A 6000-nucleotide genomic window follows, 5' to 3' on the forward strand; every position below is an offset into this window, starting at 1 on the left:
GATATTTCCACCGCTGCTATTTGTTGCAGTGCCCTCTAGCTACCCTTGTTCCGAGCTTCCCAAGCCTACCGACATTCAAGCTTCGTTTTGGTGATCGCTCATAGCCAGGCGGAAGACTTACTCGGGAATCCACCGCATCCCAAATACATTGGCATTCAAGCCTCTGGTGGCTGGCTGGTTACGACGCGCAGCCAGCCAAATACAACCCCACGACGAACACTGCACCAACCGCCGTGACGAATGCAGGCGCCCGGCCAGCACCCACAAGATACCCCGGCCACGGCACGATGGATGCGTCGCTGCAGAGAGCGGTACGTTGGAATAGCCGGGTGGCGACCAGAAGACCCTTGGCGCCGATCATGTCGACTCAACCACGGCAGTGCCCTCCCAGAATGGTGGGAAACGGTGTACAGCTGTCACAGGCAGGCCGTCCAAGAGGGTCTGTGCAGAATGCGGCGAGGCGCTCGTCAGACTACTACAAGGACGACAGACGCAAATTGCAGCGGGACACCTTGGCAAAGAAGATGGTGGGAATGCTGGAGGATCTTCGAATGAGTCTCAGCGGTATGCCGTTCGGGTGAAGACGTGGATGTTGATGCGGAAGATATCACAAGCGGCAGCTTGTCCGTGCTTATGTCAAACCATGCTTCAGATAGCATCCTCGATATCTACACTGACTCGAAGTCTACTAGTTTGCTTTCAGGAGTAATTCCTCCTATCATGACCTTGCGATGAACCTAGATGCAAGGTGTGAGCTGGATTCATCGATCCTTACAGTCCTAATCTCCGCATCGGCCCCAGCATCCCTACAGCAAGATGTAATCCAAACTCCCCTTTGCCTGATGTTGTGGCCAGCATGCATCCATTGATACCCCATGCTGCCCCCGATCCTTGGCTGAATCCATGGCCGGCCCTTGGGAAAAGCTTAGAGCAGGCGACGCGATCTGAGCAGGATATCCAGCGGAGGGGCTCCTAGACCGAGGCTGAGCACGCTGAGAGCCTTCTGTAGCGGGGCCACCTGCAACCTCCTGTGCCACAACTGTTGCGGAGAGCATATCGGACATCTCTTTTGAGGGGTGCCCAGCGTCCCCGTCTTGGTCATGCAGCCCTTCCATTTCCTGCTGCCAGCCGACGTCCTCCCCATAACTTGAGCCAGACATCTCGAACTCAGCATTTGGGAAAAAGCCCAGACTGCTGTCGCACATATCTTGCTCCCCATCAAGTGGCTGGCAGTGTCCGGGTCCCAGCGGCGTGGGCTGCGAGCCGCCTGGCGTTGCTACCGCGCCATTTCCGATCGCGGCGTCTGCGCCTTCCAAGCCACTGGCGACACCAGCCAGCCCGCTACCAGCCCGCGTGTTACCAGCCAGCGTGTCGAACCTCGAAGGGTCATAATCCACAGCAGACCCTGTCACCAATTCTCTCGGCGATTCCTTGGCCACCTTGATCGCTGGGCTGGCGGGTGGTCGGTGTTCCCTGTTGCACGGCAAAGGTCCCACCATCAGCATCCTTTGCCGACGACAGGCATCCCGTCAAACCTGACATCGGCTGCGGGCTTAGATGGCCTGTTCCAGCACTGTGCCGCCGCTGGGATCGCAGCGGTCGGACTGCCGAGCCTCGCCCCGTATCTCTCGCACGGCTGAGATTGGAAGACGGCTTCTGCACTCGCCTCGACGTCTGAAAAACCCGGGCCCGTTGCGTTACGCGAGCCTGCCGGCCGCGCAGGCTCCGGATCTAGTATGCTCGTCAGTCGGGGCAGGAACACACCGCAAGGAGCGGGCGCACTCACCACTTGGCCGAGATCGGGGATTTTCTGGCCTTCGGGAACGTACATGGCCACGTCCATCCGGCCATGGACAATGTTCCAGTACATTGTCAAGCTGAATACATTGCACATCTCTCCGAGCGCCAGGACCTTTCGCTGTAGAGATTCCCCAGACTTCCGTATTCTGTCTGTCTCCCGCTTGTTGTGCATGTAACATCTGCTCGGCGCGATTTGAGACGCCAACTTGGCGCTTGGCGGCAAATCCACTGCAGCGGATCCGTCGCTGGTGCAGCCTCCGACACATACTCCGTCACTTTCCTCGGCTCTGCGTGAGACCCTGGCTGTCGTGGAGATGGCGGTCGCGGTCGAGGTTCTAATGGCGACTGTGGCAGGCACGCCTCAACTCCCTCCATCCTCGCCATCGTTGCGGACGCGAGCTCTTCCAGCATCTGTTCCTTGGCCATGCACAGCTCCTGCATCATCGCGTTCTTCATGTTTTGTAACTCATCACGGCTACGGCTCATCTCCCACTGGTATAACCGCAAGTCTTCTTGAAAACCCTCGAGCTTTTGCATCAATATCGCGCTGATTTCCGCGGTTGTGTCGAGAACGTGTCGGGCTTCATCATGTTGCGGAAGGCGTGGCCGTGGCGCCCGAGGCTCGGGACTGACGCACACCTCTTCGTCGCTAGCATCGTATTCGTAACAGCTGTCGGCCATGCCGTAGAGTGCCATGGATCGCATCTTTCTGAATGGCGATTTCGGGTGGGTAGAACGAGGGTGATGAGTCTGATTGCCTTGAGCCGGACGAGGCCCTGCGTTTGGGCTTTATAATCGGCGTAAAGTATACCCAGCATAGGGCATTGTCGGCGTGCGTGCCAGCTCAAAATCGACCCCTGAAATCATTTGAGCCGCTTTGCGCGCTCGGCAGCGCAATTGCCATGCTTCGTAACTGGACGCTCGTACTCCATCTCTGTCTGGGTTGCGTGGCGTAATCAGGGATGCTTTGGAGAAGGTGTAGGTCGAGGCAGTTTGGACGAGGCGAAATTTGTTGTGGGGTTGGTTGCCATTGGCGGCCGTCGCCTCAGCGCTAGCTTAGGAGGCGCTGAGTCGAAATCGGCTCCCTTGATTTAACACCTATTAGCGGCAGTTGTGACCCTGAAGAAGTCGAATTGCTCGGCTCCTCTTGTTCTTTTAGCGTTGGAATTTTGAATTTGTATCTTCCGATTCTCATAGGAAGCCCTCATCACCGCGCCGCTTGGCTTAAGGTCTTTCCTAGCAATATATTACGTAGCTGCACATGGACAAATGGTTGGATACAAATTCCTTTGGATCTTCGGGTACAGAACTAGAGCAGCAGCTATTGCGCCCCGACACTGAGCGGGCCTGGGAGTCTCTAATTGCGTGGATGGCTTTGTCTTGCATTAGTTTGCGCATAAGCGTATGCGAGCAAACCGCGTCACCGTGAAAGGCAAACACCACTCTCCTTCTCGTCATCACCTCTTCCTTTCGCAACTACTCTACCTTAACACACCAACCGGCCATTGCAAATACTACCACCAGCCATTATGTCCTTCCTTCCGTGCTCTCCAATCTCCTGAACTTGAGCTTTCATGATCCTGCGAGCGACCCCCAGGTCTCGTCTCCAATTCTTCCGCAGTTTCTAAGTTCGAACCAGACCTGTGTCACAAAGACCATCCTTGACAGCGAGGATTTGCCGATCAACCCCCGCAGCTTTACTACGTTCCCAATGTCTGATTCGGAGATTACACGGCTCCGACGCGAAATCGAAGAGCTCACGCACGCGAGAGAGGCGGCAGAGGCACGAGAGGAGCAAGAGCGACGCGCTAGAGAGGCGGCAGAGGCACGGGAGGAACAAGAGCGACGCGAGAGGGAGGCGGCAGAGGCACGAGAGAAACAAGAGCGACGCGAGAAGGAACAAGAGCGACGCGAGAAGGAACAAGAGCGACGCGAGAAGGAACAAGAGCGACGCGAGAAGGAACAAGAGCGACGCGAGAAGGAGCAGCTCAGACACGAAAACCAACCGACTACGCTGGATGAATACCTACGGAACTGCCACACCCTCCTCTATAAAAGCTTCAAGCTCGCTGACAAGTCTGTATCTTCTACGGGATTCACAAAAGTCGACGGCAAGTTCTACCCGAAATGGCTTCGTCCTTGGACCCAGTTTGCCGACTCTCTCCGCCAACAACAGTTTGACGTCATCGTGGACGCCTGTGGAGGTGAGCGACTCTTCCACCAAGAAAGCACAACCCGAGACATAGGGAGCACCAATTCCCACAAGCTGGCGGGCAACGAGAACGCGGTCGCTTCTTTTGAAAAGGTCGCAGTCGAGGATCCTGTCTTTGCTATTCTCCGGCATTTGGGTGGCCAGGAAGCCATACGTGCGAAATACGGATTCAGCCGGCTACGGTTCAGCGACAACCATCGCGAAATCACGCATGCGAGCGGCGGAACCCCACTGCCGAACGAGGAGGGCCTGGATACCGAAGAGCCAGAGCGGCGGAGGGCCGGGCCGAACAAACGAGCAGCATCCGAGCTGAGAAGGAAGCCTCGATCGACAAACCCGGATGGAGCCGGGCTCCGAACGCGGCCCGGCGGGGACGAAAGCCTGGCGTTTGTATATGACTACAAGGCCGCTCACAAAATTGCGGCCGATCATGTGAAGCTGGCCATTTCGAAGGAAACCTTGTTTATGGAAGTCGTTGAACAAGTGAACAGGACTACATCGAGGACGGGTGCCACGCAGGTGCAATCCGAAGCCGAAGCACGGCTTGCCATGGCGCTCACCCAAGTCTTTGACTACATGGTCACCTACGGGGTTGGGTATGGCTATGTGGCAGCGGGCGAGTCGCTGCTGCTGCTCCACGTCGACCGGGCCGATCCACAAACGCTGTTCTGCCACCCGTGTGTGCCCAGCAAAGATGTGGGCGACGCATCGTGCGAAAACTGGGCGGAACAACGGATCTACACGGCCGTGGCGCAGCTCAGCAGCTTTTGTATGTTGAGTCTCCAATCGGATGCGCTTCAGGGACCTTTTCTCGACGCCGCTCTGAAGAGCGCGAAGGCGGTCTTGAAGACATGGGCCGAGCCGTACGAGGATGCCGCGCAGTTCTCCGCGGAGGAGACGGAGTCGTCGCAGGCGGCGTCATCGTCCCCTGCACGACGAGCCGATCCAGATTTTGTACCCGACGAAAGCCCCATTGGCCGGAAAGTCGCCTTGCGGCCGAGGCCGTCCTGTAGGCCGTCGTCGTCGTCTCGCCGGGATGACGAGGGCGAGGACGAGGACGGGCCGGAAGATGACTTGCCGCCGCCATGGACAAGGTCGGTGGAAAAGCGGAAGGGCGGCCCATCGCATAGCAGCTCCGAGGAAGATGAAACGCGCCACTCAGCGCCTACCCGGCAATACTGCTCGCAGGCGTGCCTGCTAGGCCTCAAGAGGGGCTGGGACCTCGACGACGGCTGTCCGAATGTGTTCGCGCATCGTGTCGCGGGAGATGGCCTGCGGCACCCTGTCACGGCCGACGAGTTCACACGCCTGGTCAGTGAGCAGCTGCGCGACAGTCCATACCGAGGTTGCCTAGGGCTAGGTGGGTGGGGTAAGAGGGGTGCGACAGGCGTGCTATTCAAAGTGGAACTTGGACCATACGGCTACACCTTTGTCGGCAAGGGGACACTGTCGGGTGGCCTCGAGCAGCTGCAGCACGAGTGCCGGGTCTACGCGCGGCTGGCGACGCTCGAGGGCTGGGTGGTGCCTGTGCACCTGGGCCTGGTGCACCTGGATTGGGGGTACGTGCTACCGGGGGGGAGGAGGGTGGTGCACATGATGCTCATGTCGTGGGGCGGCGAGACAGCGGCGGACGCGGGCATGGAGGGCAGCGGAGCTGGAGGCGCAGAGGGGTCGCTCGTTGGAGGCGGTGTGGGCGGCGGGGGTGGACCACGGCGACCTGCGCGATGCCAACCTGCTGTGGAACGTGGAACGCGGGCGTGTCATGGTGATTGACTTTGACCAAGCCGTGCTCCGGCCAGCGCCCAAACACCGGCAGGTGTCTGCGGTCAGGAGGAAGAGGAAGCATGGTGCGGATCGGCTCGAGGGTTGTTCTCGGAAGCGTGGCCTGCTCTACAATCGTCTGCAGCCGGCGTAGATGGCGCAGAAGGAAACTTCGAGGCAAACGCCGAGCTACGAAGAAAAACATAAATTCAATACATTTTAGCACC

This window comes from Apiospora marii (genome assembly GCF_038362585.1).
Source record: "Apiospora marii strain CBS 49790 chromosome Unknown utg000003l_segment0_segment0, whole genome shotgun sequence".
Classification (NCBI taxonomy): domain Eukaryota; kingdom Fungi; phylum Ascomycota; class Sordariomycetes; order Amphisphaeriales; family Apiosporaceae; genus Apiospora; species Apiospora marii.